This window comes from Thamnophis elegans, chromosome 11 (assembly GCF_009769535.1).
Source record: "Thamnophis elegans isolate rThaEle1 chromosome 11, rThaEle1.pri, whole genome shotgun sequence".
Classification (NCBI taxonomy): Eukaryota; Metazoa; Chordata; class Lepidosauria; order Squamata; family Colubridae; genus Thamnophis; species Thamnophis elegans.
In genome coordinates, this window is record NC_045551.1 from 48,296,247 (window position 1) to 48,318,460 (window position 22,214).

Below are 22,214 nucleotides of genomic sequence, written 5' to 3' on the forward strand. Positions count from 1 at the left end.
ACCACCTATGGGAACAGATCACTTATAGCTTTGGAGATATTACTTTTCATTCATCTCTTATGTAAGATTCATGTATGTACACAGAGTTTTTCATCTTCCGTCTCAATAAATTCACCTGTTTTGTGAACACCATTGTTTATTTTTATGGAATTTACTTTCATAAAATGCACTGGGATTGCTTTTATTTGTTTTTATGAGCCTCAGAGTAACAACTTCAAGTATAATAAGTCATAGCTTTTTACACTAATTGGCACTCAGATACAGCTATTTGTAATTGTCTATAGGTGGCTGAAAAGAGGAGATTGTTCTGCCATTTACACTGTCCTTTTAGATCAAACCCTTCATTTTTCTACAATTTTCTGAAACATACAGATAAGTTCATTAAAGATAGAGATACAGATAAGTGTATTTTAAAAGATGAGTACTATCACATTTTAGGAGGAATGCATTTACAGGGAATTAAATGAGTCACAAATTCACATAACAGTTTTTTAAAACTAGTTGAAAAATATTCCATTGTATTCAGAACACTATTAATTTATAATCTTTCTTTGAAATTATATAGTTTTGGTGGGGTAGAACAGGAAAATTTCCTTCTACACAACTATATTTTTAAATAAACAGGTCCAATGGCAGGCGTCCATTGGCATTGAGCCCATCCATGACCCGGGATGAACACCCACCCTTGGGTTGCTTGATGCATGGGTTCGGAGTCACCCCTTTGTAGCTGTGGGGAAGTGAATGTGATCCAGGCCCCTTTCTGCCAGCTGGATTGACCTCCCCTATTTGGAGGGGGGTCTGGTTGCCCTGCAGAAGGAGGGAGGGGTGCTGATGTGACAGCTTTTGGCATTACCCCAGCAGCAAGAATGTGGGTTGATACATTAGTTACTGTATGGAAGGAGCCAAGATCTCCACTCCACTGTGTAGCAATTTCTTTGCTAGGAAAGGAGAATGTGGATGGTGCCAGGTTCCACTGAAGGGTCCCTGAAGAGGGTTTTTTATTTCACTCACGTTTAGCCATAGGGAATGGTCTGGAAGGCCCATTAGAGAAGGACTGCGTGAGGGTGGCTGAGCTCTCCATTCATCAGATCTTCTGGTCATCGTCCTTTTAATCAAAATGTCAGCTCTTCAAGGGAAGCCAGGTCAGGAAGCAGACACTGCAAGAAATATTAAAACTATGAATGTAGGTATAATAACAGAATGTTGAAAGCCTGACAGAGTTTCTTTTTTCTTTCCTCTTATACGCAAGTGATTCAAGGTGGGCCAGTCTTGAGTTTCTTCCTTGCCCTTTCCTGTCTTTCAGGGCTAAGTTGATACTTTTGTAATAGCTGCGGCCTACTTTCAAGGCAGTCTCTGCACTCTCCTACTCTGAGGCTCATAAAAACAACCAAGATCAAATGGCTTTGGAGTGTGCAGTACTAATGCTGAACTGGATTAATAATGGATGAAGGAGTTTTATTTTTATAAATGCAACAAGTTCAAAGAAAGAGACAGCTGAGCCAAATGTAAGTTTTCTAGATCTCTATGTGCTGTTGTTATTAGTTGCGAAGTCATGTCCAACCCATCGTGACCCCATGGACAACATTCCTCCAGGCCTTCCTATCCTCTACCATCCTCTGGAGTCCATTTAAGCTCACGCCTACTGCTTCAGTGACTCCATCTAGCCACCCCATTCTCTGTCGTCCCGTTCTTTTTTTGCCCTCAATCTTTCCCAGCATGAGGCTCTTCTCCAGTGAGCCCTTCTTTCACATTAGGTGGCCGAAGTATTTGAGTTTCATCTTCAGGATCTGGCCTTCTTAAGAGCAATCAGGGTTGATCTCCTCTAGGACTGACTAGTTTGATTACCTTGCAGGAATCTTCTCCAGCACCATAGTTCAAAGGCCTTAATTCTTTGGTGCTCAGCCTTCCTTATGGTCCTTATGGTCACAGCCATACATTGCAACTGGGAAAACCATAGCCTTGGCTATACACACTTTTGTTGGCAGGTTGATGTCTCTGCTTTTTAGTATGCAGTCTTGATTTGGCATAGTTTTCCTCCCCAGGAGCAAGCGTCTTTTAATTTCTTGGCTTGGGAGTTATGTTAGATTTAATCTGAAGCATCAAGTGCAGAATGAAAGAAAAGCTTTGTGATTGCTTCTCCAAGAGGTGAAGAATCTATTCTCTAAAATGTCGGTACTATAATATATAGAGACTGGAGAGACTAAAGCATCTTAGCCAGACCGGAGGATACTTAAGAGGTTATTTAATTGAGCTCTATTTGTTACTATTTATTTAGGACCAGTATCTTATCCTGGGTTTCTCCCAAACAAGGATATAAGTACATATTCAACTTTGAATTCTGAATTTCTCCCTTTAGAGGAGTCTAAGCTGTGGTTTGATCACCTTGCAGTTCAAGGGACTCGCAGGAGTCTTCTCCAGCACCATAGCTCAAAGGCCTCAATTCTTTGGCGCTCAGCCTTTCTTATGGTCCAACTTTCACATTGCAACTGGGAAAAGCATAGCCTTGACTATACACACTTTTGTTGGCAGGCTGATGTCTCTGCTTTTTAATATGCTGTCTAGATTTGCCATAGCTTTCCTCCCCAGGAGCAAGCGTCTTTTAATTTCTTAGCTGTAGTTCCCATCTGCGGTGATCTTGGAGCCCAGGAAAATAAAATATGCCACTATCTCCATTTCTTCCCCATTTATTTGCTAGGAATTGAGAGGGGTGGATGCCACATTAATAAAAAAAAAACCAAATATAAACAGAATGAGAGGCAGAAAAAGTAAAACTCCCCAAGGACACGGAAGAGTTATTATCTGCTTGTGCTTTCCCTGCCAGTTTTCCCTACTCATCCCATTTCTCCTTTGGTCAAATATCTCAGTCCCATATTCAGGCCCAATTACAATTTTCTTTTCCTTACTCTCAGTAGCCAACACACAGACTAGAAGATGGAAAGAAAAAAAAAAGATCTTCGGGACTTCCGGGGGGCGTGGCCTGTTGCCGAGGAGGGCTCCACCGAGCTCCTCAGAGATCTGGTCTGTATATCTAAATAAGATCATAGATAGCACCCCTTTTTGGCTAAGAAAGGGGCAGGGAGGATAGCTCCGTAGGCTAGGGTCTATTCGTAAGCCACAGCCTTTTTTCTTTTTTGGCTGTGGAAAGAGATTAGATCCAGCCGAAGCGGAGCGTTTATCTCCAGCCATTTCTTCTCAGCTGCCTTTTTTTTTTTGGCAGCCCCAGACAGGCTAGCCCCCCCCAGGACAAAACAAAGTTTTTTCAAGCTAGAATTGATACGGGCGGGTCCCACCCCTGTGAGATTTATGCTTTTATTACTATCGTAAATACCAGCACCATTCGTCTTAGAGACTTCTTTGTCTAAATAGACCTCAAAATGGCGATTTCTCTCCGTGGATGATTGATGTACTTAGCCGGTTTTATCTTCCTGCAGACTGCTCCTTAACAAAATAAACTCTTCTTCTTTTGAAATAGAGGGGAGCGAAGCTCTGCTTACTTGTTTATTTATTATGGCACCCAAGTCAAAGAAGCGTCTTGCTACAAATGTGTCTAAAGAATTTAAAGAATCTTTATTGGAAACACAGCCTTTGTCTCCTATGCCCTCTGCTGGAGAACTTTTAACACAGGAATATCTCTTTAAAATGCTTAATGCTTTTAAGAAAGAAATTAGGGAATTTGTATTGGAATTATATGATGATTTAAAATCTAAAGTTAATCAAATGAAGGCGAATACGTTTGCAGCCGTGTCTGCCCTGACAGATTACTCTGCTGAAATGGAGAACAAATTGGAAAGTCTGGAGAAGGCTAATTCTAATTTGACTACCAATATTCAAATTTTACAACAAGAAATTAGAGATAACGAAAAACAGCTTATGATGATAAATTTTAATAGGAAGGCATCTGCGATAAGAGTCAGAGGATTCCGTGAAAAGGAGCAAGAGAATCTGAAACAGACCTTTGCTGAAGCCTTCAGCCATGCGCTGGGAAGCCCGGGACTTAACTTTGACTGGCAAATTCGGAAAATCTATCGCCAGAACTCATTGATAGCGGCACAGCGACAGCTCCCGAGGGACATAATTATACATTTCTCTACAAAAGAATCTAGAAATGCGATTGTGCAAAAGCTTCATAATAACAGTTTCCGAGTTGACGGCCAGGACCTGATTGTTTTCAAAGATATTCCTTTTCAGATGCTGAAAGCAAGAAGGGATTACGCCTTTTTAACTAAGGAGCTTAGGAGTCAACAGATTCGATATAGATGGGAGGCCCCTGCCGGTATCACGGTTACATTTGAGAATCAAAGATTTCGTCTTAACTCTGTTTCGGAGGCTCAAGATTTCTATTGTAGGATTCTGAAGGCGGGACTTCCTGACTCGCTTGGAAGAGAGGAGAGACAAGCGGAAGGAGAAGGCAAACGGCAGGCCATGTGGCTGCAAGATGGAGGGGGTAGCCCCTCCTCCCTCGGAGAAGCAGAAAAACGGAGATCGAGAATCTAGACATTTCAAAATGCTTGCTAAAGTTGAGGACTGAATGGGGGTTTGAGACCTCTCTCCGGTAGAAAAAGCGGACTAATTTTTATCAGAAGGGAAAGCTGGGTGAAACTACTTTGAGCTAGATTTTAAATTAACGTTAGCATAAATTTGATAGTGGTAAACATCAGACAAGCAAGGGATGAGGGTAAAATTCACGTTGTTTAAAGCTTATTAATGACTTTTGCTGAAAGTATTATTTGAATATGTGGAATGATCCATGCTATTTAACTTTTATTTGAAGGGAAAGTTGGTTGAAATCGCTCTGAATTACATTTTAAACAAATGCTAGTACAAATTTGATAGTGGTAAGGGATGAGGGTAAAATGCATGTGGAATGAACTACGTTATTTGTGGTAAACATCAGACAAGCAAGGGATGAGGGTAAAATTTACGTTGTTTAAAGTTTATTAGAACAGAAAGCCGGTTGGGATTATCTTAAGATAAGTGTAAAAAGAATGCGGAATGATTTATGTTGCTTAAACTTTGTTAGAAGGGATTACTTTAAAATAGAAGGTTAACTGACTCTTGCTGAAAGTATTATTTGAATATGTGGAATGATCCATGCTACTTAACTTTCATTTGAAGGGAAAGTTGGTTGAAATCCCTCTGAGTTATATTTTAAACAAATGCTAGTATAAATTTGATAGTGGTAAATATCAGACAAGTGAGGGATGAGGGTAAAATGCATGTGGAATGAACTACGTTATTTAAATCCTATTAGAAGAGGAAGTCAGTTGGAATTATCTTAAGATAGAAATTGATTCCTGTGTAAAGTAATATTTGATCTACGCTGTTTAATTTTACTAAGAAGGGGATTTTGAATTACTGTTTGAAAAGGGGGTAAAGAAAGTTCACTTACGCTGTTTAAATTTTACCAGAAGGGAAAGTTTGATTACTTGTCTGTAAAGTTATATTTGAATATATGGCATGAACCACGCTGCTTACATTTTATTGGAAGGGATCATGAGGTTTAGGAAGAGGAACGGGAGAATCTACAGAAGGTTGGGGTAAATAGCAAAGAAGTAAGAGACGAGAATAAAATATAGATAGAATGATTTATACTATTTAAGTATAGATAAAGATAGGGGGCTGAGATCAACACAAAGAGTGGTTTCTTTTCTTTTCTTTTTTTTTCTTTTTTCTCTTTTCTCTTTTCTTTTCTCTTTTTTTTTTCTTTTCTCTGTTTTTTTTTTCTTTTGATATATTACTTTTATTTTTTAATCCATATGTATACAAGATATTTTAGACAGAAGGTAGTGCCAGGTGTGGGCCCTGGGAAGTCGGGAGGATTAGGGATGGGGATTTGTGGGGGGTGGGGTGGGGTGGTGTTAACATAGTCTTAATAAGAACAAGAATGTATTTATATACGGTGGTTTTTTTTTTTTCCTTTTTTCCCTTTTTTTATTTCTTTTTTTCCTTGGTTCATTTTACTTTTATCAGATCAAACAACACTCGAATAAAGGCATACACCAAGGAGGGAGGTAGAGGGAAAGAAGATGGAGGAGTAAGGAAGGAGTAAGGGGAATGTAAGGAGGGTGTCCGGGGAGTAAGGGGAGAAGGAAGGTTTGAGGGGAAAGGGAAGTAGGAGGGGAGTGTTAGAGGGAGAAAGGAAAGTTGGAGGGGGTAGATGGGGTGTATGGAGGATGAAAGGGTTAGGTGGGGTTGTGAATGATGAGTTGTGTTTCCTTTTTATTTGTTCGTTTTATTCCCTTTTTCTTTTTTTTTCTTTTTTTATAGTAAATACCCTGTATATAAATGATTGCAAATGGAATGTGAAAATTGAATAAAATATACTTAAAGCAAGACAAAAAAAAAAAAAGAAAAAAAAAAGAAAAAAAAAAGATCTTCCATTTACCTTTTGAGGGCCACGTAGGATGGACTTTGAAACATTTGCAATATGGGTTTTGTAGTACTGTTGCACTGGTTAACATGGGTATTTTTGTATTTTAAATTTTGATTGATTGATTGAAATTTATTTATAGGCCGCCCTTTTCCCTGGGGGGACTCAGGGCGGCTCACAACTCATGGGAAGGGGGGATACAAACAATAACAAACAATAACACATAAGAGCATACATAATTAAAAATAGAGCACAACATTCATACCATTCGGGTGGGGGTGAGTTACATTCTTTAACCCCAGGCCTGACGGGATAGCCAGGTTTTAAGGGCTATGCGGAAGGTCTGGAGGGTGGTGAGGGTACGAATCTCCACGGGGAGATCGTTCCAAAGGGTCGGAGCTACTACCGAGAAGGCTCTCCTCCACGTAGTTGCCAGCCGACACTGACTGGCAGATGGAACTCGGAGGAGGCCTAATCTGTGTGATCTGATAGGTCGCAAGGAGGTAATTGGCAGGAGGCGGTCTCTCAAGTATCCAGATCCACTACCATGAAGGGCTTTATGGGTGGTAAGTAGCACCTTGAAGCGCACCCGGAGATTGACAAGTAGCCAGCGCAGCTCATGGAGGATAGGTGTTATGTGGGTGTACCGAGGTACACCCACAATCGCTCACGTGGCCGCATTCTGGACTAGCTGAAGTCGCCGGATGCTCCTCAAGGGCAGCCCCATGTAGAGCACGTTGCAGTATTCCAGCCTAGAGGTCACAAGGGCACGAGTGACTCTTGTGAGGGCCTCCCGGTTCAGGTAGGGTCGCAACTGGTGCACCAGGCAAACCTGTGCAAATGCCCCCCTGGTCACAGCTGATAAATGGTGGTCGAAGGTCAGCTGTGGGTCCAGGAGGACTCCCAGGTTGCGAACCCTGTCTGAGGGGTATAATGTTTGACCCACCAGCCTGAGAGATGGAACACTAGCCAAATTAGTGGGAGGGAAACACAACAGCCACTCAGTCTTATCCGGGTTGAGCACAAGCTTGTTAGCCCTCATCCAGTCCCTAACAGCTTCGAGGCCCCGGTTCATCACGTCCACCGCTTCATTGAGTTGGCACGGGGCGGACAGATACAGCTGGGTGTCGTCCGCATATTGATGGTATCTTATCCCGTGCTGCCGAATGATCTCGCCCAGCGGTTTCATGTAGATGTTGAAAAGTAGGGGGGATAAGACCGAGCCCTGCGGCACCCCATATGTTAGGGGCCTAGGGGTCGATCTCTGCCCTCCAACTAACACCGACTGCGACCTGTCCGAGAAGTAGGAGGAGAACCACTGCAAAACAGTGCCTCCCACCCCCACCTCCCGCAGTCGTCGCAGAAGGATACCAAATTTGCCTTTTTCAAATATATTGCTAATAGGTTGCCATAAGCCTGTATATTGTGGATGAAATAGTTACGTTTCCATCAGTTCTCAAGCCTCCAGGAACAAAGCAAATATTGAATCCCAGCATTGGGAAAAACACTGTGAACGTAGCTTATGCATACCCATTCTGGACATTTTTTCCTGGAAAAAGTTTGTTTTATTTTTATTTCAGGAAACAATGTTCTTTCCAATTCTAAATGTCCACAAATTAGTGGATGCTTTAATTCTTATGATGTAACTGGAGCGATTACTTTTGCTTACCCAATCAAAATGTTCTTCAGTACTCTTTTATTAGCAAACTACAAAAGGGAAGGTGTGATTTCTCACTTTGTCTTCTCTCGCTTGTGAAATTAAACAGAGAATCCTTTTAAATTGAAACATTTCAAATAAATAGTAAATCAAATGATCCAGGTAGCATAATCAGGGTTTAGGGCTTTCCTAGAAGCCACATTTTTTAAAAAAGTTTATTTATGCATTTTCTTTTTATATACAATAAATGCTTAGTGAACAGTGTACCCTCTGAGTCAGTTTGTTTACAGAGCAACATTAAACTCCTAGTTCTACCTCTGTTATCCAACCATTGATAAAACAAGTCCCAAGTTCGAAAATATTCTGTGTCTTCTTTTTCTTTTATCTTCAGTTTTAGTCTACCCATTTCTGCAGTCTAATATATTTTTAAAATTATTTCTTCTGTCGGTGTTCCTGTTTTTTTCAATATTGTGCAAATACAATTCTTGCTGCTGTCAAAACATGTAATATTAAATATACAGTACATTCTTTTTATCATATTTCTCTGATATTATGCCTAACAAAATATGCTGCCTTAACATTTTTTCTAACCACATATGTATTTTTATCCAATTTTTCTTTTTGCTTTTGGACATGTCTACCACATGTGATATGTGCCCTCATTTGATTACTTTTCCAACATTTAGTGGACATGTATTTAGTAGGTCATGATCCCCAATTAGGATGACATGCTTTTTTATGGTATGGTAAGAACAAAATTCATAAATATTTTCAAAGACATTATGTAAGGAATGCTCTATTTTTTAGTGTGGGAAAAGGTGAAAGCAAAAATGCATATGAAAATACCAGGATGGCTTTCAACAATGGAAGCATTAGTTCACCCAAATCTAGTAAATCTGGAGAAAACTTTGACATATAAAGATATCTTAAACGTGGAAGGAAAACTAAAAACTAAACAAGAATTACAGAAACGGGGTGTTGATTTATCATGGTGGCCACAAATGCAAATGAGATATGAGAAAGATGTTAAGACTTATGGCTGTTATAAAGAGCAAACAACATTTGATCCAATACTGTTAGCGGTGGATGAAAAATTAATTAAGAAAATGTATAATTTTCTATTAAGCTTAAAATGAAAAATGAAAAGGTGAAAGAGACAATGATAGTTCGGGCAAATTTTTGGGGGGGATATACCACAGAATTAGATAATAGGCAAAAGCTCTGGGTATGAAACTATAAATTGGCAATGGCAACTACATATAACGGAAATTTGCATAAAATGCTTTATAGGTGGCACTTACCACCAGCAAGATTAGCTAAAATGTTTAAAAACATGTCCTAGAACAGTGTTTCTCAACCTTGGCGACTTTAAGTCCTGTGGACTTCAACTCCGAGAATCCCCCAGCCAGCGTAGCTGGCTGGGGGATTCTAGGAGTTGAAGTCCACAGGACTTAAAGTCGCCAAGGTTGAGAAACACTGTCCTAGAAGCAGTGGTAGGATTCTAAATCTTTTCCTACCAGCCCTACGAGAGAGCACTTTGTGCACGTGACCCGTCAAAACCGCGGTCCACTAAAGCGCGCCCGATTAAAGCGCGTACGTGACATCATCAGCAGCACGACAAATAAAATTAAAAATAAATTAAATTAAAATTAAAATTAAATTAAAGCAAGCCGATTCACATAAAGGTAAGGTTTAGGGTTAGGGTTAGGGTTAGGATTAGGTTAAGGGTTAGGGTTAGGTTTAGGGTTACGTTAAGCGTTAGGGTTAGGTTTAGGGTTAGGTTAAGGGTTAGGGTTAGGGTTAGGGTTAGGGTTAGGGTTAGGGTTAGGTTTAGGGTTAGGGTTAGGTTTAGGGTTAGGTTAAGGGTTAGGCTTAGGCTTAGGGTTAGGTTTAGGGTTAGGTTTGGGTGGGTTAGGTTTAGATTTACGCGTTATTTTTAAATTTACCACTCACAGCGTGCTGTTTTCATCGCGCTGTGATGACGTCACGTATGCGCTTTAGTCAAGCGCGCTTTAGTCTACCGCGGTTTTGTGGTGGAACCCTTTGTGCATGGAGCACTCAAAGACCGCCCTCGATGTCAGCCCTGGTGAGTTGAGGTTTTTTTTTTAGCTCTGCCGTGTGAATCAGCTGATCCAAAAAACAAGGGAATATAGGATAGGGAACAATGGGGGCTGGAGGGCGGGGCCAACCAGAGGTGGTATTTGCCAGTTCTCCAAACTACTCAAAATTTCTATTACCAGCTCACCCAAACCAATCCAAACCGGCTAAACACCACATCTGCCTAGAAGCCACATTTGACCACTCTCTTGCCTCTCATGCCACTCTCTTGCCTCTCATTGAAAGAAGATGGTGGCTGTTACAGAAGTCCCCTGAATTGAGTACTGTCCTAAATACTGTTGAGTACTTATGAGTACTGTTCCGTGCAAACAATTAAAAAAAACACAGTCTTTACTATTCCACATTCATTCTTCAGGTTGCCCAAAAAGAAGCACCAAAACTTTGGTGGTAACAGATTCTTATCATTAGAATCACCTCTTTTTTATTGGTTTTACAGAACTAAAAATTAATTCAGGTGAGTTTAGCTTTGAAGGACAGATGGTGCCTTAAAAAGTCAAGAACAGAGATAATGGGCAATTGATGGAGGAAAAAAACAGCAATTTCCTACTTTTTCACATCTGTTGTTAACACCTCAGAGACATTTCCTGTCTATATATGTTTCATCATTGAGACATTTCTTCATCATTACAGATGCAGACAGATTTCGTTTCCACATGCTTTCCTCATCCTGTGCTCATAACACCACATATCCATATGCTTCTGTGGCTGGGTAGATATCCCACATTAACCTTCTCCATTGTGACCAGGGGAATACATGCTCCTGCATAAATATCTTCCCTTTCATTCTGTTTCCTCTATGAGTGATGTTCTGATAATGTTTCAGAACAGCACATGCAGAAATTGGTCTAGAAATTAAATCAGTACCTGCAAAAGAATTCTACAAAAATGTATTAAGGCTATTGAGGATTTAATGATTATGCAGTTGGTTTTGAAGTTAGTTAATAGAGGTCAAACTGCATACCTTTTTTTTAACCAAAAGCAATAGCATTTAGGTTACTACACTGCACCATAGTGCAGCATGTGAGGAGCCGAGGTGGCGCAGTGGTTAAATGCAGCACTGCAAGCTACTTCAGCTGACTGCAGTTCTGCAGTTCAGCTGTTCAAATCTCACCAGCTCAGAGTTGACTCAGCCTTCCATCCTTCCGAGGTGGGTAAAATGAGGACCCGGATTGTGGGGGCGATATGCTGACTCTGTAAACCGCTTAGAGAGGGCTGAAAGCCCTATGAAGCGGTATATAAGTCTAACTGCTATTGGGCTTCCTGGGGGAGGAGCCTGTCACCGACGGGAGCTCAACGGAGCCCCTCTCAGAGTTCTGGTCTGTATATCTTATAAGATCTATAGATATCTCCCCTTTCTGGCAGAAAGGGGCAGGGAGAAGGTCAGTCGTTAGGATCTCTTTGTAATTCACAGCCTTTTTTTCCCGCTGTGAATGGAGAAGAGGTTCAACATTAGCTGAGCTTTTACTCCAGCCAGTTCTTCGCAGCTGCTTTTTTGCAGCCCTAGGCAGGTTGCCCCCCCCCCCCCCAGGACAAAGCTAAGCTATTTAAAAATTAATCCGGGCGGGGACCATTCCTGAGGAATTTCTTCTATTATTATCCAAAATACCAGCTTCAATTTTGTAAAAGGCTCCCTTTTCTAGCTGCGTCACAAGATGGCGATCTTATAGCTTTTGTGTTTGATGTGACGTACTTAGTCAGCCCTACTCTCCTGAAGGCTTCTCCGTATTAACTGTTAAAAGATTAACTGAGGGGAGCAGAGACTTTGATTGTTGGCTTGCTTGATTGCTTGTTTTTATTTTTTTGGAATGGCTCCCAAATCTAAGCAGAAGCGCTTCCTTAATAACACATCTCAAAAAATTGCCATGAAGTCGCTGCCCTTGCCTCCTACGCCCTCCACTGGAGATTTGTTAACACAAGAATTTCTTCTCAAAACGCTTAATAATTTCAGACAGGAAATTAATCAACTGATATCGGATTTATATGATCAATTTGATGCTAAAATTGCTCAAGCAAAGGAGGATATGATCGGAGTAATGACAGTTATGACAGATTATATTGCTGAAACGGAGGATAAATTGGAACTTTTGGAAGAAACCAACTCTAATTTGACATCCAAAATCCAAACGTTACAACAGGAAATTGAAAATGCTCAAAAACAACTTGTCATGATAAATTATAATAAGACTGCGTTTGCAATAAGAGTTAGAGGACTGCGTGAAAAGGAACAGGAGAATTTGAAACAGATCTTCTTTGAGGCTCTTAGCCGCTCGGTGGGAAGTCCGGGACTTAACTTTGATTGGCAGATCCAAAAAATTTACCGCCAGAATTCGTGGGTAGCAAAACAGCGACAGCTTCCGAGGGATATAATTATATATTTCACCACAAGGGAATCCAGAAATGTGATAATACAGAGGCTTTACAACAAGAGGCTGAGAATTGATGGACAGGACTTGATTGTTTTTAAAGAAATACCATCTCAAATATTAAGAGCAAGGAGAGACTATATTTTCTTAACTGAAGAACTCAGAAATTCTCAGATTCCATATAAATGGGAAGTCCCGGCTGGCATTACAGTAACATTTGAGAATCAAAAACATCGCTTTAACTCTGTCTGTGAAGCCCGAGAATTTTATTACAAGACTTTGAAGGCGGGACTTCCTGATTCATCCCGACCTGGAGAGAGACAAGGAGAAGGACAAGACAAGCAGCGGGACACGTGGCCACAAGGCGGAGGGTGTTGCTTTCCTCTTCCGGAAGGGCAGAAGAGTAAAGAATAAAGACTTAGCGATGCTTTTAAAACTTCATGATTTCTGCCTGGTATAAAATGGAAAAGTTGTACATCGATGATGAGATATGGAGGCTGAAAGAAGCGCTGCTGATTGTGGACATATATTGTATATAAGATTTGTTTGAACTCTAACTCAAATTGCGCATGAATTATTTTCCTAGGCGAGGAGAGCGGAGATCGCGATCTTCTTGAGTTGTGGTTTGGGACGAACGGAGTTGGGAGCTGCGTGGGAGATGGAAGGGTAGCGAAAGCTTAACTAGACTACTTGGGGCTAGAATGCAAGCTGATGTTTGTATGAATTGCTATTTCAATATAAGGTTAAGAAAGATTAGTCAGAGAGTCTCCAGGAAGGTGGAGTAAATATGTGAGGAGCAATGGACGCGGATAAAATATATATGTGGACATGGGTAAAGGCAGGGTGGAAGGTAAAAAATTTACACGTGGATGTGGGTAAGGACAGAATGGGAGGTGTTGGAAATGAAAAATGAAAGAAGTACTTGAGTTTAATGGTTTTATAGAAAGGTTTGGATATTTGGATAAAAAAGAGATAAATTAAAGGTCCGAATAGATAGATAAAGCAATGAGACCTTTAGTTGGAGAACCCCAATTGATTAACTTACCTGGCTCTAATAGAGTTTGAAACCCTGCAAGTAAGAAAATAACCGAAATTTGGAATGAGGCACATTGTTTAAGATTTACAGAGGATGGGAAGCTGTGTTAATGTAGCGGGTTTATTGATCTTTCTTGTTTTTTTTTTTTGTGTGTGTGTGTCTTTTTCTTTCTATTTTTTTTCTTTTAATTTTAAAGTTAGTTGGTCTTATTACACTCCAGTGCTTGTTAAAGAACTATGCCGGGTATGGGACCTGGGAAGCCGTAAGGGGGTTAGGGAGGGGGGATTATAGGGGGGAGGGGGGAGGGTGGAAATACAGTTTCAATTCTTAGAACAATAAGAATGCACTTGTATACTGTTGCTCGCTTTTCTTTTCTTTTTCTTTCATTTTCTAAAAAATAAACTGAACAGATTAATTGTAGGGATACACCAAAGTGAGGAGTAGAGGGAAAGAGGAGGGAGAAGTAAAGAGGGAATGAGAGGGGAATGTAAGGAGGGTGAGATGGAGGGAGGGGGAGATGTCTGAGGGGGAAGGGAAGTAGAAGAGGGGATGGTGGAGGGGAGAAATGAAAGTTGGAGGGGGAGAAGAAAGTGTTATGTTGGTTTTTTTATGGTGGATTTTTTTTTCCCTTTTTTTTGTTTTTTTTGTTACGCACAGTATATAAGTGATTGTATAAAATGAAAATGAAAATGAAATGAAATAAAAAAAAATATGGAAACAGTAACTGCTATTGCTATTGCTATTGCATTTACAGCATTCTCGGTAAATCTGATAGGTTTACAATGTAAAGCATTAACTGCATATTGCCCCCAACAATCTCGATTCTCATTTTACAGACTTCAGAAGGATGGAAAGATGAGTCACCCTTGATCTCTGTCAGAATCGAACCCCGGGCTGTGGGCAGAGTTTTCCAGCAATACTGCAGATTGGTGCATGATGATGTCCCCCAGAAGGATTGTTTCCCCCTGCTGGCTCTTCGTGCTGTAGCAAAACACAAGTTGAAAAAGTGAGACATTTGAAGCTACAGTCATGTTACTAAAAGCAAAGTTCTGTCTAGGAATAGGGAAGAAGGCAGAAATACACAGGACAGTGCTTTCCCCATAATACATTAAATCAGGAGATCTTTGCATTGCAAGACCATCAGGAAAGAGCGGCTGTGTCAGTCATAGACAGAACAAGTCATAAGGTTAAACTAACTCTCTTTCCAGTCAGCTGTGTGGGAGGTTAAATCTCAGCTTTTTGGAGCTCAAGATGAAATACATCCCTATATCCTTTAGGTTTTCACAGTAACAGAAGTGATAAAATGATCAGAAATGAGTGGTAGATAGGCAGACTCCCACTATCACTTCAACTGATTACTTTGCAATCACTTTGTTCTCCCTTTCTTTATTTCTACTCTGTTTGGGGAGAAATGAGAAAGAAATAGGGCAAGAAAAAAGATTCTTTTTCATGTTTTATTTGTTTTATTTATATTATTTTCCATTTCCATCAAGCAGTATGTGAACTGGGTACAATCATTTGAACAGTCATAATTCACAAATGTGTTGTTAAATTCATCACAATAATAATAATATAACTATATAATAGTCTAATAACAATAATACATAACATCATCTTCAAGTTCTCTCCACATTAACATTTCCTCTTTTTATATCTCACCCTTTCTAGCTTCTGTTTCTAACGTCTAACCATTGATTTCTTTAAAAAAATCCTACATTAAAAAATATTCAGTTTCTTCTTTATTCTTAATAGTAAGCATTAGTCCATCCATTTCTGCTCATTCTAACATTTTCTTAATTCCATTCCATGTTGTGCAAATACAATTCTGGCTGCAGTTAGTATGTGGAAAACTAGATATATAGTGTTTTTATCATATTTTCCCAGTAGGATGCCCAACAAAAATATCTCTGGCTTCAAGTCTATATGCTGCTTTATCATTTTTTCCAACCAAGTATGTATTTTTGTCCAATATTTTTTAGCTTTTGGGCAAGTCCACCACATATGATAGTATGAACTCGCTGATTGATTAAGAAAGAAAATTTTTGAGTGTCAGGAAGAATTGTAGAAAGGATCAGCAAAAGATATCCATAATTGCATGCTGCTGTTTGATGGATTCATTATGTGCCATTAAGTGATTGTTGCCACATAGATACATTTTCTCCATCTATCCCTAATCTGGTTTTCCGGGTGTTCCAATTATATGTTCTATAATTGTAACTGGCTCAATGCTCTTTGCTGATGGTCATCCTCTTCATCTCTTCAACCTTTTCCAGTATTGAGGCCCACTCTAGAGATGCTTGCTGCTGGGATACAACAATGAACGTTGACTCATTAGGTTAGGAAATGGCTTTGTTGCTGGAATCAAAAGAATAAGGTTAGCATATGTAAGCAAACACTTTTTAAATAGATTTACTTCAGAGTTACAATTTGCCCTTCTGCTATGAACTCACACGAGGAAGTGCAAAGACCGAGAAGAAGTGTAAGTTACTTACTGGCCTAGATACAACCCGCAAAATCTTGTGTTTGCTTTTATCAGTGCATTATTGAGTGAAGAAGAGATATGTCAGAAGATTAGGGAGAGATACAAGGTTTTTTTTTTTTTGTATAAGGCAAACCTTGTGGTTATCTAGCCAATATCTACAGAAAACCTGAGCCAGCCACAAGGAAATAAAAAGGAAGTGGTTTAACAGTGAGCCCTTGAATTAACTTTCTTCTTGTTTGCAGATTTATATTGAAATGTAATCCAATATCTGCCATAATCATTGTAGGAAAGCAATGAAATTTAATCTGCACATTTAGGACATAATTTTACTTTTCAGTCTAATGCACAGATTTAATTCTGAGGAACTGGGAAGAATATAAATCATCTTTTGTGAACATTCAAAAGTTGTTCTACTTATAATGAAAGAATGGACAAATTTAACTGGAGTTTGGGAACAAGACATGATTGAAAATGTTTTTTTTTTCTTTTGCAAATTAAATTATGGGCAAGGGCAGTGGTGTCTACTAATGTGGGATATTTTCAAATTTATTATTACTGTTATTATTAATCAATTCTATAGCCCCAAGGAAAGAAGTCAAATGCAGTAAATATTCAGTTACAACTCTTCTGAGTTTACTCACCAATCCAACATAATATTGGGAATAAATTATGTAAAGGGTTTGTGACTGCATGTTGACTGCAAAATTCTGAGAGTATTATTTATTTATTAAGAACATTCATATCACTGCCCAACTCATTCACAGTGACTCCAGGTAACTTACAGGAGTAAAACTTCAACACAAACCCAATAAACCAGCATCTTCCAAAGTCCATACACTTAAAGTTGCCAAGAGTGAGGAGCACTAGACAGAATGGAATGAAATCATTCTGACTTTGTCTTCTTTGGTCTAGGAGAAGAAGCCACCAAGGAGGCGGAAGAGGAGGAGAAATGAACTTGAATATGCTCAGATCTGACCAGAGCTGGCAGGAATGGAATAGAATAGAAAATAGAATAGAATAAAATAGAATAGAATACTTGGAAGGGACTAAGAGGTCATCTAGTCCAATCGACTGCTGAAGAAGGAGAGTCTATACAAATGGCTGTCCAATCTCTTCTTGAAAGCCTCCAGTGATGGGGCAACTCACAACTTCTGAAGGAGAGCCATTCCACTGTTGATTGTTCTCACTGTTAGGAAATTTCTCCTTAGTTCTAGTCCAAAAGTGGGAGTCTCATGTCTTCAAGGGTGGGGGGGGGGGGGGGAAAAGTCCAACTGCTTTTTGAAAAAGCACTTTTGGGACAACCATGACCTGGATGACTGGGAATCTCCACAGACATCCTTGGTTGTAGGTTGCTTTCTCTCCTTGATTAGTTTCCATCCATTGGTTCTTGTCTTGCTTTCTGGTGCTTTAGAATATAGTCCTCCCCCCAATCTTTGTTGCAGCCCCTCAAGTACTGTAGCGCTGCGATCATATCTCTGAACATTTCATTCTAAGCCAGAATTCATTCCATGTTGACTCTTTAATTCTAAGCCAGAATTGCTTTCCATCAGGTGGTCAAGGAAAGAGTAGATACATTCTGCACTGGATTCTTCAGTGCCTATATACTTGTGGTGGCAAATCTATGGCAAGCATGCCACAGGTGGCAGGTGGAGCCCTCTCTGCGGGCACCTGAGCCGTCACCCTAGGCTCAGCTCCACCGCACATGCCTGTGCGCCTCCCTCTGGCCAGCTGACTTTTGGGCCACATGCAGGATATGCGTAGTGGGGAAGGGGGGTTACACCAGCATGCATGGGGGGCACCCCATTTTTGGTTCCAGGAGGCTTTGAGGAGGACTGCTAAGTCCAAAACAGGGCATGGGGGGTCGCATGAACATCCACAGGGAGGCAGGGATTGCAGGGGATCACATGCACATGCGCAGGGGGCAGGGTACATGGGGGAATCATGTGCCCATTGCATTATGGTGTGGGCACACACATGCGCGCTATCACAAACGCATTTAGGCACACAAAAGTTTAGCCATCACTGCTATGTACACTCAAACTAAGCAGATGTAACATGAGAAGGGAGCATAGAGCATATTCCTCCCCACAGGCAACAATATGTATCCATCCAGTTTAGATCTTCAACCACATGGATAGACACACACAAAGGCAACACTCTATAAAATACACAGCATCTTAATTATATAGATAAAAATATAAACATTTCCAATATATTGGGTTGGAAATAAGTCAAGAAGCCATGCTCTGCATGTTTTCCTTCGACAGCAACAACAGAAACAAATCAATTAAGGTGGCAAAAAGACAATCAATAAGAGCATCCAGGGTTCAAGGGGTTGATATCGGAAGGAAATTGGAAGCGCAACGCCATTCCATTGAAAACATTCAGGAGGATGTATTTTTGTTGCCATTTTAGAAACCATTACAAAAAATTACAAAAAACAATAGAGTTGGAAGGGATTTAAGGGTCATCAACTCTAATCCCTGCAAGATTCCTTACACCCCACCTGATAAATGACTATTTTCAAGTCTGTTTGAAAACCTCCAGTGAGAGACCAGAAACCATCGTGTGAGGTAACCTATTCCACTAATTGTGACAGCTCTTACTGTCAAGCAGTTCCTCTAATGTCTAATCTGCATCTAAATCCTTGAAGTTTTACCCCATCAGGTGTACCCTTACTGTTTGGATCAAGAGAGAACATGTTTGAACCCTCCACAATGTGAGTGAACTTCAGATATTTGAAAACAGCTATCGTTAATATTATAGCTTCTTATTGCAGTGTATTTGTAAGACGATAATCATGCAAATCAGTTATTTGGCTTGCTTTGATTTAGAGTTCCAGAATGGGCTATTTGGGGGCACAGGGGTCTATGATATACTTCCTACACAGAGGTAGTATTCAGCCGGTTCAGGCGAACCAGTAGTGGAAATTTGAGTAGTTTGGAGAACCGGCAAATACCACTTCTGGTTGGCCCCGCTCTCTCGCTCCTGTCGTTCCCTGTCCTACATTCCCTTGTTTTTTTACCTCAGCTGATTCGCACGGCAGAGCGGATTGCCATGTCTCAGCTGAGCTAAAAAACAGCTCACCTCACCAGCACTGACATCGAGGGCGGTCTTTGAGTGCTGTGCACACACATGCGTGAAGCACACTCTCATGGAACCGGTAGGAAAAGATATGGAATCCCACCACTGTTCCTACAGCAGTGTTCTCAACCTTGGCCACTTGAAGATGTCTGGACTTCAACTCCCAGAATTCCCCAGAAACACTGTCCTACAGCTTTCCTAGCTCTTCTAAATAAAAAAGAGGTAAAATATTATAAGGTTTTACTGAAATCTTAATGGGATTTTGTCATTCTCAAACTAGATGCCCCAATCTTGCACAAGGTTAGAAGAGGCTGTCATTTTCTGTGTTAGGCTGTAATGTTTGTAAGCTAAATATTACAAGACTGATGAGCCGAAAAAAATACTGTTTATTAAATTATGTTGACTGTCACACCTAAATGAAATTATTGATGATGTCTAGATCTTATAATTGGCTAAAGTAACATGGAAAAAAGAAAGGGGAAAAGTCAATATCAGAAAAATAATTTGCTATGTATTATTCAGCTTCCTTTCCATCTTAAAATAGAATTTCTATTCATTCAGTGTTAATCAGTATAAACAGACAAATTGAACCACTTTAGTAGGAAATGCCTTGTACCCACCCTGAAATATAGGATAAACAGAGTAGAATCTCAGAGGTGATTTAGGTTATCTTGAAATACTTAGAAAAAGACGTATCAGCCTTCATTATCTTTGCAGATTAATCAAAAGTCCCTGGATTTGAATGACACACAGTATTATAAGTTTTAAATACAGAGATGCAAATGATTCAGGAAGAACAATAAGGATATCACAAGATCTTGAGACTGTTTTATAGCTAGTAAATTGCTGTGTTGAAACTACTCTCAGGGCTCTTCGGTTGAGTATATTTATTGTAGCCAGAATGATATTGATCATAACTGCTCTTGCATTCATTCCTCCATAGGGATGTGTGAGTAAAGCTGTGAAGATTCAATAGAATTTTGTTAAATTTTAATAATAAAATGCCATTGTTGTAATGTAAAGCTGCTAGTCTATAATGTATAAATAAACGTTCCTTCTGTGCACTTGGATACTGAAGTTTCTATGCTTTAAGGGCTGCTCTAGTTCACAGCATGGAATAGCCACAGTATAAAATTGTGTTTTTCATTTGTGAAAGCTAAAATAAATGCCCAAGTCAAATAATCACATCCCAATTGCCTGTAAATCATAGAAGAAGCAAGCCCCAATCCAGCTAAACTTAGATACAAGAAGAAAGAACTATGGAAAGTCTACTTCTGCTCATCATTGCTGTCATCATCGTGCCAAGAGTTGAGATGGTGCAGTGGTTAGAGTGCAGTACTGCTGGCTACTTCAGCTGGCTGCTAGCTGCAGTTCAGCAGTTCGAGTTTCACCAGGCTCAAGGTTATCAAAGCCTTCCATTCTTCCAAGGTGGGTAAAACGGGACCCAGATTGTTGGGGGAAAATATGCTGACCCTATAAACCACTTAGAGAGGACTGTAAAAACACTATGAAGTGGTATATAAGTCTAAGTGCTATTGCTATCTGTAAGTATTTGCATTAGCATCCTTCAGTCTCAAAAACTATGGTATGCTCTAGAAAGAGGTCAAAGCTGGAGTGTCCTCTCCAGAGCACGAGGCCTGGGTAGATTAATATGGAGGATAGACTGTTCCCAAGCAGCAGATCCCCCCTTTCCATGTTGCTGAAATAGTCCAATGGAATGGCAGAGCCAATACAATTGGTTCACCTGCATCGCAGGAGTTACCAGAACATGATTGTACACAGTCACGAACTGCTTCTGGGATTCTGGCTACGGATTTTGCCTCGAGGTTAATTCCTGAAGCCTTTTCCAATAGTGGATATAGCGACAAGGCAGTGGAGGTTTGTATCAGAGTTTTCTTCTCCTAGAAGATGGTTCTGCCACTTTATCTGCCATTGGGGCGTAGAGCCCTCTTCTGCCCTCAAAACCATTGGTCATCTTCTCCTGTAACCATGGAAAGGGGCCCTTACAAGGTGCTACACCCGAGCCAGCTGGACCAAGATTTTTTAAGGAGGTGTTACTCCTCCATCACTCACCCTTTATCCTGGCTTGTGACAGGCAGAGCTTGGCTTCCCAAATGTTGGTCCCAGAATGGTGAGTTTAAGAGTTTACATTACAGACAGAGAGATTCCATGGATTCAAGATGCTCTCTCTGTAGTGTATTCTTCACCTCCTTTACAAAGCTGGTTATTAAAAAAAATTCTCGGACTATATGTAAATGTAATTTACTCTAAGCAATACTACAGATGACAATTTGCAGATGCAAGAAACAGGGAGAAATACTTTTGATATACTCCTACCCAATTATGTGCAGAATAGTGCCACCTGGCAATTTGTAAAGCCTTCCAAATGACAATCGCCAGCCTTCTTCCCTTGCCATGGAACAGAGCTGATGACAGATGTAAATCCTGGATGGACACATTCCACCCTTTCCTTCTGCATGCAGGTCTCATATAGGCAAGCCTGGTTTGCCCTTTTACCATGTTCAAACCAAGGACAGAAAGACCAAGCAGAGCCTGCTTTCCAAATGTTGGGCCCAGGATAGCGAGTTTAAGAGTTTACATTACAGACAGAGAGATTCTGTGGATTCAAGAAGCTCTCTCTGTAGTGTCCTCTTCACCTCTTTTACAAAGCTGGTTATTACAAAAATTTCAGACTATATGTAAATGTAATTTACTCTAAGCAATACTAAGGGATGACAATTTACAGATTCAAGAAACTGGAGAAATACTTTTGATATACTCCTACCCAATTATGTGCAGAATAGTGCCACCTGGCAATTTGTAAAGCCTTCCAAATGACAATCGCCAGCCTTCTTCCCTTGCCATGGAAACAGAGCTGATGACAGAGGTAAATCTTGGATGGACACATTTCCACCCTTTCCTCCCCCATGTAGGTCTCATTTATGCAAGCCTGATTGCCCTTTCAGCCATGTTTAAACCAAGGACAGAGAGACCTGGCATTCAAAAGCAAAACCTGAACATAAGGTTGCCAAAAGTCTGATAAGCTGGTTTCCAGGATGAAACCAGTGTTAGAAAGAGGAGATTGGTTTTTTTCCCCATTTGTT